The 18,162-nt window shown below is 38.0% G+C and overlaps 1 long non-coding RNA gene and 1 pseudogene across 3 annotated transcripts; one reads left to right on the top strand and one right to left on the bottom strand.

The window, feature by feature from the left end:
- Positions 1-748: 748 nt before the first annotated feature.
- On the bottom strand, positions 749-2,059 carry LOC311015959 (Ig kappa chain C region, B allele pseudogene; annotated as a pseudogene). The gene is made up of 2 exons (XR_014599278.1): positions 1,974-2,059; positions 749-1,288 (listed from the first exon to the last, which is right to left on the bottom strand). The product of XR_014599278.1 is annotated as an Ig kappa chain C region, B allele pseudogene (transcript).
- An 11,638-nt stretch (positions 2,060-13,697) lies between these two features.
- LOC311016073 lies at positions 13,698-16,922 on the top strand. 2 transcript variants are annotated; one of them, XR_014597437.1, is made up of 4 exons: positions 13,698-14,787; positions 15,638-15,864; positions 15,965-16,149; positions 16,309-16,922. It is a non-coding gene; the product is annotated as an uncharacterized lncRNA (long non-coding RNA). The 2 variants fall into 2 exon arrangements; XR_014597438.1 differs by lacking the exon at positions 13,698-14,787 and having other exon boundaries at positions 15,414-15,864.
- Positions 16,923-18,162: the final 1,240 nt, after the last annotated feature.

Genomic DNA, 18,162 nt, shown 5'->3' with positions numbered 1-18,162 from the left:
GATGTAAGACTTGACCCAACTCTGACCACTTTTAAAACTAGACTGAAAACCTTTATGTTCACCATAGCTTTCTGCTAAATCTTTTAATGTCTGCACTGTTTTTATTTATTGCAAATATGTTTTTATCCTCCTTTCTTTCTGTAATGCATTTTAATTTTGCCTTTATTTTCTTTTAATTCTTTTCTTTTCACTTTATTGTATGACATGTCATGATGTGAAGCACTTTGAGTCTGCCTTGTGGATGAAATGTGCTACACAAATAAAGTTGCCTTGCCTAAAAATAACACAGAGACTCTGACTTCTTATAATCAGTTTTATTTTAGGACGGTATAACCTTTTTGAATGTATCAATCATTTAAAATGTTTATTTCGTAAAGTAATGAACATAAAGAAGATTATGGAAAATCAGCTGTCCTTCCTCTCGGACGTTTGTGCCGTTATCTTCACCGACTGCCTTCCTGTGTACCGAACCTGAACTGGTTTATTGAACACTGAGCCTCGGCACTGCAACCTTGTCTGTCTGCATGTGTGGGTCCTGTCTTCTCTGTCTGATGGATGGAGGTGAAGTTTCTGCAGAATCCTCCCTCAGTTTCACATCTCTGTATTATTGTATTGTAATGTAGAAATATCGATATTTACAAGATGAATCCAAAGCTTTATTTTTCTGCAGGGAGTAGTAGTAGTAGTTATAAAACCATATAATTCTCTAGTCCTATTCATAAAATAAAACACCAAACACTTCATCATGTTATTCATCAGTGAACGCTTTATTATTATAAAAAGACAGTTATTAAAAGCACACATCTACTTGCTGAGCTACACACATTACTCTCTAGCTACTTTACAGCAGTCACACAAGGCTTTATAGTTTCCTCTACAAACGCTGTCCTCAGATTGTTCAGAGCAGCAGGTGTGTTCCTCCTGCTCCCCCCATGCAGAGCTCCTGTCCTGGCCTCCATCCAGACCCTCTAGGCCTTACACTGGCTCCTGTGGAGGGACTGCACCTGGTTGTGGTTGTGATGGAGGACCTTGCAGGAGTACAGCTCTCCTGCCATCCAGCGCTCCTGGCTCAGGCTCAGGGTGCTGCTGCTGCTGTAGAGTCCGCTCTTCTCCTCCTCTGAGCTGCTCAGGACCCCCTCCGTCACCTCGGTGCCGTCCACCTCCCAGCTGACCACGGCTCCCTGAGGAGAGTAGCCGGTCAGCAGGCAGGCCAGCGTGGCCGAGCCCCCAGAGAGCTCCTTAGAGGAGGGGGGAAGCAGGGAGACTGAGGGCCGGATCATGGAGCCAGCTGGAGGGGAGAGCAGAGACACACGAGGAGCAGATTAACTTCCACTGTAGGAAAGACAGCTGAACATGACAGAGGTGACGTTACTGAGGGTTAGCTGTGTGCATGATGCTGTGGTCACACAGAGACATGGGATGGAGGGAGGATTTAACAAATACAACGCTGACTGGAGTTCTGTCATTTACAGGAACCAATCTTCTCCTGCGGCTCTCCTCATTAAATCATTATAGAATCATATACAATGTGACTGAGGAGTCATTGGAATAGAAAAGTTTCATTAATCATCTGTAAACTGTAAGCAGTGAAAGACTTTGACATCTGTCTGTTTCACTTCCTTTTCATCACTTTGAACTAACGAACCGTGAACACAAACTGCAGCGACACTGAATGTACAATAAACCCTCTTATTAGTTTGATCAACATTAGATTTTATAACGTACAGCTAACACACTAACAGATGTTTCAATGTTACAAAATAAAATACTGCATCTACTTCACCAAAACATAATCTATAATAGGAAAATAATATGCAGTGTTTTCTAAACTCCAATATCAGCCTAGATTAATGAATAATAAATATCCAAAAAGTATAAATGATCCTAAATAATGATTTGGTTCATCACATTTACTTTTGACAAAGCGATTATAATATTGAACGTTGTAGAAATCATAAATCTGTGATACTTACAGTTAACGATGAGTTTGGTTCCTCCACCAAAAGTCCACCACAGTGATACAACCTCGTTAAGTGGCCGTACAAAAACCTCCTGCACTGTGAACAAGCATCTGTCCACTGAAAACAGAGTTATTTTATAGTAAGAATGCATAATTAATCATTTATTTTCATTAAGTAATGATTTATCACCTATTCCTTCAACTTCTACATGTTTTTTTAACAATTTTATAGCATATTTTTAAATTTGAGACAAATCTATCCACTGAAAACACTTTTTCTATTAATATAGAAATAATTATATTTAATTGAATCTACAAAATCTTTCAAATTATATGGATTCTAACTTATTGCAAAAATAAAGATTGATTATATAATTTTTTTTAACTTTTCTACTCCAGGGAGAAATGATGACAGCCTCCTCATAAGTCATATTTTCAGTCTTATTTAAGTTCATACATGGTTAAATGAACATGATGCTTATAGATAATGATGATTTACAAAATCATATGTTGAAAAAGTGAAATATCTGATAGATTTCATTAAATCCTGTCAGTAAATGAACAGCAGACAAACGTTTCATACCAACCACAGTGAACACAAACGTATCCTTAAATCCTCAACTGCACTTTTAATGTGAGTGTTTTCCTCTGTTCCATTAAGATCCTCCATGTTGTTCATCCGAGCCGTATTCCTCCTGATTTCGTGTCCCACGTTGCCTTCAGTCTGTTGAGAGCAGAGAAATCATTTCCATAGAGAGGAGGCTTTGCATCGTCAGCTGATCCTCCAGTGAACTGAGAAGCTTTATAGTCCTGTGAGTTCAACACTGCAGGACTCAGATCTGTCAGTCAACACAGCAGAGACCACAACCACCATGACTCTCATCACCATCCTCATCTGGACGCTGGCCTGCTGCTGTTTTACAGGTTCGTTGGCTCGGCAACATCTCAAACACGACGCCTCGCCTTTTCTCTCCTTTCCTTCTGCTGATGAATGAATGATTTGTTTTGTCCTGCAGGATGCAGCGGTCAGGTGACTGTGACTCAGCCTCCAGTAGTGACATCTACTCCAGGATCCACTGTCGCTCTCACCTGTAAGACTAGTCAACCTGTTTACATCTGTGGTGGTGTTGATTTATGTATGTTCTGGTATCAACGGAAATCTGGACAGGCGCCACGGCTCCTCATAAGACATCGGAACGTAAGACACTCAGGAACACCATCTCGATTTAGTGGCAGTGGAAGCAGCTCTGACTTCACTTTGACCATCAGTGGAGTTCAGGCTGAAGATGCAGCAGTTTATTACTGTCAGAGTTACCACAATGGGCCAGGGTTCACACAGTGATTTGTCGTCGTACAAAAACCTCCCTCAGTCAGACTGCAGAGAAGCTGAGCTGTTCCAGCAGGAACCTTCTGCAGCTGCTGAGGAGACACAGACCAGTGAACACAGAGCTGACACAAACCTCACCAAGCACACACTACATATTCACCCTAATAGACACATGACACATTTCAGACCTATCTTCCAATTCAGAAATAGAAAATTGACATCATGATGCATTTTTCACATTAGCAGAACTGTTTCATAATTCATTCCACTATCTCCTACTCAGTCCCTTCACTTTGATTAGAAGATGTTCATTTTCCACATGGAAGTCTCAGTAAAACACATAAAACTACTTTCAGAATATAAACAAAGCACATTTACTCAAGTGCTGTGTTTAAGTACATGTTTGTGTGTCCGGGTTTAAAAAGGTCACAAAGGAACAGACAAACATCGGAAACTTTCCGTCACTTTTGCAGCTTTCGTTGATGTTCCTGCGAACTGAACCAGGATCAGCATCTTTCAAAAAGACACTCGGAGCAGAGCCTGAATTCACCAAAACGCCTCAGAGGAGGAAATGAATCTGAACTGAACAAAAGTTCTCTGAGTGACACGTTTGGTTTCTTCTTTTAGGACAAATAGCAAAAGCATGTCATCAACTTTATCAACTTAAGATTCAACCTGTTTCACACTGATGTTTTTGGAACGCTTGATGACAACTTAGAGTATAGAGTCAAGAACAGGTATGCAGAAAACCCATGGATGACCAAGGGGCTTCAAAATGCATGTAAAAAAAAGAATAGCCTGTATAGACTGTTCATAAAAAATAAAACAAAAGAGGCAGAGTTAAGGTATAAGAAATATAAAAATAAATTAATAACTGTTATGAGAATATGCAAGAAGGATTACTATACCAAACTATTAGATAAGAATAAAAATAACATGAAAAATATATGGAATATATTAAATAGTATTATTAGAAAAAAACAAGTAAATCAAACATATCCCGATCACTTTACAGATATGGGTAGGGAAATTACTACAATGAAGGATGTGGTTGATGGTTTTAATAGCTTCTTTGTTGATGTTGGGCCCAATCTGGCTAAAGAAATAAAAGATCCTGGAAAGAAACCAGCTGAAATGGAATGTGGTGAGAGAAATGCAGATTCAATGTCTTTGGGAACTGTTGACAAAATGGAAATTATTGCTATTGTAAATAAATGTACCAGCAAAACTTCTACAGATTGGAATGACATTGATATGTCACTGGTAAAGAAAATAATTGAGGGAATAGCCGATCCACTAACTTGTATATGTAACTTATCGTTTAAAACAGGCATCTTCCCAGATAAAATGAAACTGGCTAAAGTGATTCCATTATATAAAGCTGGCAATAAACATCTATTTACAAATTATAGACCTGTTTCCTTACTGTCACAGTTCTCAAAGGTACTGGAGAAATTATTTGTGCAAAGACTGGATGATTTTATTGACAAACATAACCTACTAAATGATAGTCAGTATGGTTTTAGATCATCTAGATCTACTTCCATGGCACTGATAGAGCTGGTGGAAGAGATAACAGAAAGTATTGATAAAAGAAAATATACAGTGACCTAAAGAAGGCTTTTGACACGATCGACCATAGGATATTGCTTAGAAAAATGGAGAAGTACGGAGTCAGAGGGGTTGCACTCACCTGGCTACAAAGTTATATCAGTAATAGAAAACAATTTGTCCAACTAGGTAAACATAAGTCAATGTGCTTGAACACTACCTGTGGTGTCCCACAGGGGTCAGTCTTGGGGCCCAAACTATTTATATTGTATATTAATGATGTATGGAAAGTGTCGAATATTTTAAAAATGGTGGTTTTTGCAGATGACACAAATATTTTCTGCTCAGGGGGAGATTTGCAGCAGCTATTATTGATGGTCAAAAGTGAATTGCTAAAATTAAAGTGGTGGTTTGATGAAAACAAATTATCATTAAACCCAAACAAAACAAAATTCATGATATTCGGAAATCGTCCAATTAAGCAAGAGGTATGTTTGAAAATTGAAAATGTGGAAATTGAAAGAGTCTACGAAAGTAAGTTCCTTGGTGTCTTAATAGATCACAAGCTCTGCTGGAAATCTCACGTGAAATATTTGTGCTCCAAAGTATCCAGAAGTATTGGAATCCTGGGTAAAACTAGACATGTTTTAGATCAGAAGTCACTTCAAATGCTGTACTATGCACTCATTGATCCGTACTTATCTTACTGTGTTGAGGTATGGGGAAACACATATAAAAGCACTTTACAAAAGATTTGCATTTTACAAAAAAGAGTCATAAGGATGGTTCATCTTGCTGGGTACCTTGATCATACAAATCCGTTGTTTTTAAAATCGGGTATTTTAAGATTTGAGGACCTGGTCAAATTCAAAACAGGTCAGATTTTGTTTAAAGCCTGGAATAGGCTGCTACCAATAAACATCCAGAAAATGTTTATGGTCAGAGAAAGCATATATGATTTAAGAGGGAACTGTAATTTTAAACAATCTACCATCCATTCTACCCTGAAAAGTTTTAGCATCTATTTTTGTGGTGTTAAAATGTGGAATAGACTAGATGAGGATATAAAAATGTGCAATAACTTAAAACAATTTAAAAGTAAGTACAAACATACACTCTTGGACAGTTATAAAGAACTGGACTGCTAATTTTACTCTTTTTACTTATAATCATGATCTTATTTCATATTAAAGCAATATGTTTTTAATCTTCTGAATTGTATGGAACTACAGATGTATGACATGAATCACAATGTAAGGGGGGGCTGAACTTGATAAGCTTTGCTTCTTTCAGCCCCTTCTCAAACTTGCACAGTATCATTGTTGTTTTGTTTCTTGTTACATAGATTGTTTGTCTTTTGATGTGCTTGTTTGAGACAAATAAAAATCAAATCAAATCAAATCAAATAAATGAAAGAGCTTTTTCACAAAAAGCAGAGTGATATTATTTATTTATCCATAAACACAACTTTGACATTGATTGAAGAATGACAGTCCATTTAAGGGATTATTACCCATTTAAAAAAACTTTAAACAACGCAGATAATCCTTTAACCTTCAGAGGAAAGCAAGGACATGCTCAAAATACAAGCCACAAGAAACTAAAGGATTTGAGGGCTTAAACAAATCTTGAATGGAGAAGATAACCAAGTGTGCAGTTTTCTAGCATTCCCCCTGAGACCTCTATAGTATCACAGCTGAAGCATCCAGATTAGACTGATGTCATGATCAGGAGAAGAGCAAAGGGCTGTACAAATTAAATGTCATGGTAGTGTAACCCACTAGTTACTATAGAGTTTGGACCAGAGACTAGGTTCGTAGAGGAGGGTTTAAAGAGGAAGTGACAGACACAATAAATAAATGGAGCCACGGCGTATATTTAAAGTAAGTTGACTGTATTGAACTGTATGAAAATAAAATAAAATCAAAATAAAATTCAATGCAATGACATCTGATTGCTCAATGTTTCACAGTCTCTCTTTAACATAAAACCAAATAAAAGTGTCCAATAGGAACCGTAACGTTCCTTTAATGTTCTTGAATGTTCTTGTTGTTGGTCAGCGCGCTTCAGTCAATTGTGTGTAAGTCAAGTCAGGGGAAAGTTCAAAGAGTCAGGTGTGTGTGTGGTGGTCCTACCACAGACACACTCAGTTAAGGTGAAGAAGGGCTGGATGTTCTCCTCGGCTCAGGTGCTGGTTCTCTGCTCCTTTGGGCAAGGAACATTTCACTGGCTCGCCATCTCCCTCAATCAGGAGAATCCAGATCCACATCAAAAGGTTTCTCAAGGGTCTCAAAAAAACCTAGCCTGTATAAAGACAGGGCTATCACTTAACACAGAATCATCAAACTTCTCTTATGGCCATATTCAATACATACTATAAATCTCAACACACTACTGGAACACAATAGTGATTAAATGAATTATCTTTTTAACTTTACAGTTCTTTTATTTTTATCTCAAGGTGAGTATTTTCACACATTCTTAATCATTTTAAATCAACATGAATTATTTGAGCTATTTAACCATGAATTATGATCATTTTAGCTTCTTTACCATGAATTATGATCATTTTAACTCAGTTTTCCACATGAAATATTGTTCATTTTAATCCTTTTTAACCATTTCACACATTTTCATTGAATTTTGAACTGAAAATTAGCTAAATGCACCTTTAACACACATCACAATATCAATTCAGTGCTTCAGAGTTTCTGCCTCTGTGATAAATGGACATGTTTAGCCGTATTTAACTGACACACACCCTAAACAGTGCATCTCAGAGTGAATACACACACACACAGGAAAATAAATAGCACACCTCATATTTTCATCAGATTATCAGAGCAAAATATGCAGCTTTAACTCTTAAAACACACAGTAAACAGTAGCGGCAGGTCACGTTCATGAGTAAACAAGCTTTCTGCCCTCTCACAGACTGAATCACGATGTGGCTACTCCGGTTAGCATGGGCTAGCGCTAGTTAGCTCGAGCGACTCACCAAGCCTCTGCCGAAAACAATAACCCACAGGTCCTCGACCACCTCTCTGCTTCAGGTAGGTACACTCTCACGGGTTATTCTGTGTTGATAAGTGAGTTAACAACCGCCGTTTTCGTGACTTCTTATTGTCTTTCTCTTCCGTGTTTCTCATCTGCTCGTACCGCTGCTCTGACTTCTTCTTCTTCTTCTTTTTGTTTATTGGCGGGTTGCAACCGTTTTCTTGGTGCATACCGCCACCAACTGTATCGGAGTATTGTAACATGACAGTATTTATGTCTTTCTATGATCTTTTAAAAAGGAAAAATAAATAAATAAATAAATAAACAGATAATATATGAGTGGATGACTAAAAGGGGGGGGGGGGGGGGGGGGGTTAAGCTATATAAATACTAAATTCTTTTAAATAATCCTGTCTTCTTTAAATATTCGGTCACTGCCTTTTGTGCGAGAGGTACCCCCTCTCCTGCGGTTCCCAGTATGCCACCCAGACTCCACACTCTTCCTGCTCTCTGCAGTTGATCAGCCAACCTCGTTCTCTCCTCCGTGTATCTCTCACACTCCATCAATACATGTTCCACACTTTCTGTTTTTCCACATTCACACCCATCCGTTCCACTTTTCCCTATTAAAAATAAGGTTTTATTTAGTCCTGTATGTCCTATTCTCATTCTTGTAAGCACTGTTTCCTCCCTTCTGTTTTTCCTTTTAACACCATGCGCACTTACATTTTTTTGAATATTATAATAATTTCTTCCAGTGATTTCTCTGTCCCATCTATCTTGCCACTTTTTCATTAATTCTTTCTTTAATATTGCTTTAACTTCTGCTTTCCCAAAAGGTATATCTATTATATTATCCATTTTTGTTGCTATTTTGGCATTTTTGTCTGCTCCCTCGTTCCCTTTGATTCCTACATGGGCAGGAACCCAGCAAAATCTAACAAATATCCCTGTTCTGTTTAATCTGTATAAGCTGTATTGTGCTTCTAAAAGAAGATCCTGTCGGTTTGAGTTCCAACTCTGGATACTTTGAAGGGCTGCTAGTGAATCCACACACAGTACCACTCTATCTGGTCTAACTTCCTCCACCCACTGTAATCCAATAATGATTGCCATCATCTCTGCTGAATACACTGAAATTTGATCTGGCAACCTTTTCCCAATATTAATGTGCATTGATGGAATATATACACCTGTTCCTACCTTATCATTCTCGTCCTTAGAACCATCCGTGTATATATCTAAATAGCCATAGTGTTTATCTTTTATATAATTACTTGCCTTGTATGCTATCTCACCCTCTTCCCATTCTCTCCTCATCTCTATTAAATTAAAATCTACCTCTGTTTCAGGATATAACCAGATTGGAATGTTACTTATGGGGTTAGAAATGACTGTTATATTACTGACCCTATACTCTTCTGCTTTAGCTTTTGCTATCCATCCAAATCCTCCACCCTGATAAGTTGCATATTCCCAACAGTCCTGGATCACAGCTTTGGCAGGGTTATCATGTCCACCTCCCTGTAGTCGGCTCCAGTATTGAACCAATATCCCGTCTCTTCTTAGCTCTATTGGTACTTCTCCTATTTCTATATGTATTGTATTAATGGGTGATGACCTCATTACACCTGCACAAATCCTCAATGCTTTATTAATTGCTCTGTCTATTTTATTGAGGTATGTTTTAGCTGCTGCTCCATACACCATACATCCATAATCTATTGCTGACCTCATTAAAGCCCTGTATATATATATTAATGACTGTTTGTCTGCTCCCCAGTCTTTCCCAGCTATTGCCCTCATTAGATTAATAACTTTCTTGCATTTGCTTTCTACATTTTCCACCTGTGTTCTCCATGTGCCCTTTTGGTCTATCCAGATCCCAAGATATTTGAATTTTTCTACTTTTTCCATGCTTTCCCCATATAGTTGAATATTAGGTGCATCTATTTTTTTCTTATTAGTTAGTGTCATATAACATGATTTACTTACAGAGAGTTTAAAGCCCCAGTTGTATGACCACTCTTCTACATTTCTAACTGCTTCCTTGATTATATTCGTCACTGTTTTAGTATCTCTTCCTCTTGCCCATATTGCCCCATCATCTGCGTACAGTGCCGACCCAATTCTTCTATCCATATTAGTAAACATATCATTAATCATAATGTTAAATAAAACCGGACTAATAGCGCTCCCTTGTGGAATTCCATTTACAATTTCCAATTCATCAGATACTTCTGATCCCACTTTAACTTTAAATCTTCGCTCAGATATGAAATCTAGGACCCAATTATAAAATCTTCCTCTAATCCCCATCTTGTTCATTTTTATTAATAACCCCTCCTTCCACATGGAATCGTAAGCCTTTTCAATATCAAAAAAGACTATATTCATCAGCTCCTTCATTTTAAAAGTTTTCTCCATCTCATTACTAACTTTGACTATTGCATCCATGGTTGACCGCCCCTTCCTAAAACCATTTTGATACGGAGCAACCAGTCCTCTACATTCAAGAAAATAATTAATTCTCCTAACTAGAACTTTCTCCATCCATTTACATAGATGGGATGTTAGGGCAATAGGTCTATAATTACCTGCATTCTTTGTGTCCTTCCCCGGTTTATTAAATGGTAATATTAGTGCGCTTTTCCAACTTTTTGGTATTTGCCCTTCTTCCCATATTTGATTATACAGATGTAAAATTAATTTGAGTACTCTTTTTGGCAGTTCTTTGAACATCACATAACTTAATTGGTCCTCTCCAGTAGCAGTATTCCCAGCTCCATCTAACACTAAAGTCAGTTCGCTCATGGTAATCTCAGCATCCATTGTACTTCCCTCACTATCTTTCTTTCTATACACATCCCTATTTTCTTTTAAGATTTCCTTTTTCCTTTGTTTATGTTTTCCGTCTAAGTGATCACCGCTATGTACACTAGCAAATGCCTTTCCTAGCAAGTCTGATTTTTCTTTGTCTGTTATTGCCAGTACTTCACCATCCTCTAATACAGATATTTTAGAAAATACTTTTTTACCACTCATTTTTTTCAGCATTTTCCAAACATCTCCTATTTTAATTTCTCTCCCTATAGTAGAGCAATAATCTCTCCATGCGCTCTTTTTACTCTTTTTGATTACTTTACGTGCTATAGCCTTTTTCTTCTGATAATTGTTTATATTTACCTGATTTAGATTATTACGTAGTATCCTTAGTGCCGTATTTCGTTCTTTAATTGCTTCTGTGCATTCCACATTCCACCATGGGACCCTTTTCGTTTTACCCCCCACCGACCTGAATGGTATGCTATTTAATGCTGCATTCATTATTAAGTTTGTGATTGCAGATGTGTTTTCCTCAATATTTCCCTCCATTGAGACTGATTCTGCTGCTTTACAACATGTTTCTTTAAATTTTTCCCAATCTGCTTTTTCAAACCACCATTTTTTATGACTTGGTCTTCTTTGTATATCCACCTCCACATCAAATGCACATCCTATTGGGAAATGATCACTTCCAATACTTGAGCTACTTTTAATGCTCCATTCAGCCCATTAATTCTTCCACTGCTTCTCCATTGCTATCAGTATGCTTACTTCCCCAAAGATTATTATGAGCATTAAAGTCACCACACCATATCTCTTTTCTATTTCTTTGTTTCTTTATTATACTATCTAATATTTCTGAATGTAGTGCTCTGCAAGGATTATATAAGTTAACTATTACCATGTTGCCATCTGCTTTACATATTTCAATTACTACACATTCTATTTCTGTTATAGTCGATATTCGTCTAAATGCTATCCCTTCCCTTACAAAAGTTGCACAGCCTCCACCTTGATTGTCAATCCTATCAAATCTTACTGACTCATACCCAGGTAAAATGAAATCAAGATGAGGTCGAAGCCAGGTTTCCTGAATGCAAACAATATCAGGTCTTACTTCTGCTTCTTCTATAAATCTCTTAAATTCTTGACCGTTTGCAATCAAGCTTCTAGCATTCCATTGCAAGAGAAGGAAAACCATTATCCGATCAACTATCATTTAAAGCTCCTCCATCATTACTTGCCCTTAACATAGCATGAATTTCTTCTGCTTTCAGTTCTTTAATGCCCAGAAACTCTTCTGCAGCTTGTACCACTATCTTGATTCTGTCACTTTTCTTTTCTTGTTGCACTGCCACATTAACCACTTTGCATATGAAGGCTACAAAGCTCTTTTTGTTGACTAGCATGATGTCTTCCTGAACATTACATTTATGTCTACACGTCGTCTCCCGGGGGACTGATTTTCCTGGCTGGAATTGTCTTAGGCCTGAGCTCTGGGGACCAGTATCCCACTCAGTGAGATTACTACTGATGTTTCGATTTAACTCATTTGTCCTTGTCCGTTTGCTACCATTAATATTAACAGCTTTTAGGGCCTCAGCATATGATATCTTGTTAGTGATTTTAATTCTCTGTACTTCTTTGGCTCTGTACCACACATCCAGCAAAAGCCGCACTATGCTCCCCTCCACAGTTACAGCATTTGATCTTAGCATCTTTATCACACTTGCCATACTCATGCTCCCCTCCACATTTGGCACACCTCAGTCTCCATTTGCATTGTTGAGCTGTGTGTCCCATTCTCTGGCATTTAAAACACCTCAAAGGTTGTGGAATATACTCCCTTACTTTATAGTTTATCCAGCCAATGTGGATCTCAGCTGGCATTAACTTGTCAAAAACAAGCAGCACTGATAGGCTATTTTGTTTAACTCCATTTTTATTAGTCTGCAGTCTTTTGGCTTCAACCACTTTCCCACCCTTGATCTCTTCCTTTACCTCTTCCATTGACATTTCTAATGGCACATTTGTAATAACCCCACGTAATTTTGCTGCCATTCCTGGCACATGGGCCTTAATCCTTATACCATCGAGATGAGTCATTCTCAGGATAGTTTCTTGCTGTTTCTTACTTCCTGCTGAGATTAGAATTCTTCTGTTAGTCAGTAGTTTAGCAAATTTAATTTTCCCGATTTCTTTTCCAATTGCTTTTGTCACCTGAACTGGGTGGAAGTGTCCCTTATCATCACCAAGTGTGATTATTACTTTCCATTCCTCCTTTGTCTCCTCACTACTACTCCCATTCGTAGTCGTTTTCTTCTTTTTTACAGATTGCCTCGGACTGCTCTCTCCTTCACTACCACCTTCTGACCGTGATTTTTTCCTTGCCGTTTTTGTCTGATTAGTCTCCATATCTGTCCACCCTTCACCATCTGACATATCTATGGCAAGCCGTTTTAACATTTAATCGAACCACACTCCTATCTGTAATTATATTTTAGATATCCATAATAGCATTTCTCCTAGTCAAAAATTTTGACTAGGAGAAATGGTAATTAAAGATATCCGCAATAACATTCTTACTAGTAGAAATGTTATTTTAAGATATCAACAACTTTGATTGTACTAGTCAAAACTAAATTCAAGATATCTTTAAATCCTTAAAAAGTATAAGTGGCCGTTTTATCATTTAATAGCTAGACTGGATATGTATTGTAGATATCTGTAATTCAATTCTTCCTATCCACAATTGTCATTTCAGATATCCACAATGGCATTCTTCCTATCCACAATTGTCATTTCAGATATCCACAATGGCATTCTTCCTAGGACAAATGACGTCACTTTTGCCATTCATGTGTATTGGGCTTTCAGTTTCAGATATCCACAATTACATTCTGGATATCTAGAATGAACATTCTGGATATCTGCAATTGAATTCTTACTAGGAGAAACTCCCATTTCAGATGTCTTCAATCCAATTGTTACTAGTCATAATTGAAGTGAGCCATTTTGACATTTATTAGCCTATTATCATTCTCCAGTAGGTTTCCCTGTCGTCGTCATTTCAGAATGACGTCGTTTCCCTCAGTGCAATACAGAAAGCAGTCATGGCGTTGGCGGTAATTGAGAAAATCACCAGAAAATGCCACGAAATTGAACGAGCCCTCAATCAGGGGATTTGTGGAGAGAGAGAACATTGTTCTATCGACAGCTGTGGTATAAATCTTTAGAGAATCGAACATTTACTGTCTCCAGACACGAACGACGAACTGAGTAACAGTCTGGCTGAGCTGAGAATGCTAATTACAGCTAATGTCCAGGCCAACGAAGAGCGAAGTTTCTCTGTCAGCCGCATCAGTTCAGGTGAGTCCGTTTATCACGGCATTCATATCATGTACATACATTACATGCATGTCATTTTATATCCTTAAGTTTTGCAGATATTGTTTCTGTTCAAAGAGTAGCCTACCAATTAGCCTACTACAATGTAGCCTATCGGCTAATTCGCAGTGTTGGATAAAAACTCTCATTTAGCCTACCTAACAGCAAGATAGGCTATATGTAAGGTACACAGTGGTGTGCCTGAAAGCGCTCAGTGAACGATCGTTCATGGAGTCTTTTATATTTTGGGCGAACGTGAACTGAACGTACTGTATTTCTGCCTGATTAATGTTATTCTGAACGCGTTCATTCTTGCGTTTGTGAACGGGGCGCTCTCACTGTTTAACTTCGTTCAAGACAGTGCCAGATTTCCATCGAGCCTTCCAGGCTAAAACACACGGTAAACAGGCCTTAATATGTAGCGGGAAAACACGCCAATCTGGCAACACGAGCCACCACAGAGTCGCACCGCCGCATACGTCATCAATATGCGAAGCATGGAGGCAAAACAAATGAAGGCAGCAGCACCTCAGACTGCCTCCACCATTCATACGGCACCTTCGTATGATTACTTCAAACTATTTTATGAAAAGGTCAGTGATGATCCAGGTGGGAAAAATCGGACCTTTTTCTGTAAACTTTGCCCGCCGGGTTTCAAGAAGCAGCTCCGTACATCATCAACGTCAATAGCAAACCTGAAACGGCACATTGAACTACAGCACCCGGCGAGCCTTTCAAGGTCTGTGTGAGTGAATAAAAAATCAAAAGACACGGAAACAGCGAGCCAAAGAGATCCTCTACCACGCAAATCACATTAACACCGTACAGTAGCTCCGCTGTCTTCATCTGCCAGCCGCATCTGGACAACCTGGTTTTGCAGTATATTGTTGGAGAGCTGCAGCTTCAGTGTTAAAACTGACAATAATTGCTGTCTGTGGTTCTAAATGGGCTGTGGCAATAATTTTGAAAAATAATAGCTTGCAGGACCATGTTGGAAAAAACAACAACTATGAACTAGTTCATTTTTGAAACTGAAGTTAGTTCAACATTTTGAATTATGAACAGAACTAGTTCATTTTAAAATTTGTGAACTGAACTTTGAACTAGTTCATGTAGAAAGTGAACTTTCCCAACACTGAAGTTACATGCATAAGAAAAATAAAAACATGCCCCAGTTTGTTAGACTAATGATCAGTAATGTGAAAGCCGTATTGTCTTTGCTGTAAAACAAAACTGCAGTATAAACGTTTCAAACGTACAGTCACAAAAGCAACTAATCAACTAAAACCACCAAGATACCGATTCATTCTGTCTACTTTCCCTTTCATAAAGGTTCTAAATTTTGTAAGGTTTTTTAATTATACATAAAAGCAGAATATAGACACTCACCTTAGCTTATTGGACCATGCTAACATTATTCATTAACAACATGCAAATGAAAAAAAATACAGAATTTGTATTCTCATAAATACTGTAGATAAATAACAAATAAATAACTGTCCCTTAAAAATGTGTCCATTACTGCTTAACTGCAGAATCACATGCAAACAGTTATTGTTCTCCTTTTCATTTTTTTGTAGGAAGAAGAGGCAGACCAGCCATTGATGTTACCAGAGAACATATTGAATTTCTGCTGAAGCAAGGTCATACAATTAAAAAGGCCGCTAAAATACTGGGATGCTCCTCGTCATACCTGTACAAGAGGTCAAAGTTGATGGGTATACCTGTGAGAAGTAGGCTGTCTGCAATAGATGATGGCGAACTGGAACAGCATGTGAGGCAACTTCAGGGCCAATATCCTAATTCTGGGAATGAGGTAATTGGTGGTCTTTATTTTTTGTATAGTAATTCTCATTTGTGTGTCATTGTTTTGTGAGTTGCATAGTAATTTCTATCTTTTCAAAAATGTATTTCAGATGATGAGAGGCCTGTTGCGTGCACAGGGTGTGATTGTTACACGGTCCAGGGTGCGTGAGATGTTGACGAGGATAAATCCTACTGCTGCTGCAAGGAGGTGGAGCCAGACAGTTGCAAGAAGGGTTTATCATGCACCGTACCCCAACAGTTTGTGGCACATTGATGGGAACATGCGCCTTATAAGGTTAATTACCAGACTTGTCATACTTTTGAATATTTTGAAAAGAACTACTGCAAGTTAAAAACGATAGTTTACAGCTATAGTGTTTCCAGACTACTGTCCATACTATATTTTCATCATGTTCAAGTAATCATTTTCTTATTTGTTATCCAACCTTTGTAGATGGGGCTTTGTTATTCATGGTGCCATTGATGGACACTCCCGTCTCATTACCTACCTCAACTGCAGCACAGACAATCGTGCCATAACGGTGCTTTCGCAGTTTTTGAAAGCAACGTGCCTCTATGGACTACCCTCGAGAGTCAGATCTGACCATGGTGGTGAAAACATGCTTGTGGCTTTGTTCATGCATCTAGTTCAAGGACTTGAACACAGAAGTTTCATAACAGGAGAATCAGTACACAATCAGAGAATTGAACGGCTTTGGCGTGATGTATTTTTGCATGTGTTGCAGTACTTTTACCTTATGTTCTACTCCTTAGAGGATTCAGAGGTTCTAAACCCAGATAATGATGTCCACAGACTTTCACTGCATATTGTTTATCTTCCTGAGATTCAAAACAGGCTGGAGCACTTTAGACAGGCCTGGAACCATCATGCATTGCGAACAGAAAATAATCGCACACCAACTCAACTCTGGACAGAGGGCATGCTCACCAACATTGCAACAGACAACACAGCCGTCAACAATGTCTTTGGGGAAAATCCCTACAGTGACCAAAACATTGATGCCATCCTTGCTCAGCATGGAATTCAAGCACTGCCCACACTTGATGACGAAGACTTCCCGGCTGTAATTGTAGAACCACCTCAACTCAACCTCACTCAACAACAACAGGCATCTGTGCAAAATGCAGTCCAACACATTTCTGATCTAAAGATAAAATATCAGGCTTGCTGCACTGCAATTGTCAGTATTTTACAAACTCGGGTATGAACTAGTCAAATTCAAAGCTAAGGGACTAAATCTGATCCATTGTATATTATCCATGACAGAAAAAGACACTTCGAATCCTTCATTAATTGTCACTGCATTAAGTCTGTAATAATAGACTTTTGAGGCAATATGTATATATGTTAGTTGTTTGCATTGTAATTTGAAATGCCTCTATTTTTGAATCCTAAAATGCACCAGCATAATGTGACTGTTATAGTTTGTGTATCATTTGGTATAATGTCGGATTTTTAATGTGCTAGACTTGATTCTACATGAATGAATACAAGACATGGTGTTTTTCTTAAGTAAGATATCCATTATCTGAAGATCACTAAAAATGCTTGTATCATAAAACGTGCATAAAAGTGTCTTATTTCCAGATTTATTTATTCTTTTATTTGGCACTTTGAATGTTCCATACATTAACAATGACATGCTGGAAGAAATGAAAAGACACAGTACTGTAGAAATGTTTTTTATTTGTAAAAACACGTTACTGCATATAGATACTAGACAAACTGACAAACTGCAGGTATAACTTACCTATAAAAGTTCATTCTGAACCAACACTGTTACAAAAATACCACTAACAATGCACATTAATGTGTGCAAAATTGTTAATTTTCAGTCATGTTTGACAAATTATGCAACTCCAAAGGTTGGAGCTTGCAAAATTCCCTCTGTCATATATTTTTTGAAGGCTTGATAGGAAGAGTGCATTGGTAGGTGGAGTACAACAAGACAAGTATTTGCTTCTGGGAAGATTTTGCTGCCATCGTGGAGAAAGTGGATTTGTGGCTGGATGGGAAATCCAAGTGGAGTCACTGCCGATGCCCCAGAGGCAAACTCCAAGACAGTCTCAAGTGTGATAGGGCCCGCTTCCTTTTCTGTTGTACACCAGGTAGAGTTATTGTCAGACATGTTGTATTTAATTCCTCTATTACTTTACTTAATACTTAAGAATTCTCTTTTTTTTATGACAAAAATAAAAAATACAAACCTTCAATATCAATCAACCAGTCTCTCCAGAAGCATATTGTCTGGTTTTCTCGAGATCTTCTATTGCTGCCCTGCATGGA

Source organism: Eutrigla gurnardus, assembly GCF_963514095.1.
Source record: "Eutrigla gurnardus genome assembly, chromosome: 7".
Taxonomy (NCBI): Eukaryota; Metazoa; Chordata; class Actinopteri; order Perciformes; family Triglidae; genus Eutrigla; species Eutrigla gurnardus.
This window is presented reverse-complemented; position numbering and strand designations above follow the sequence as displayed.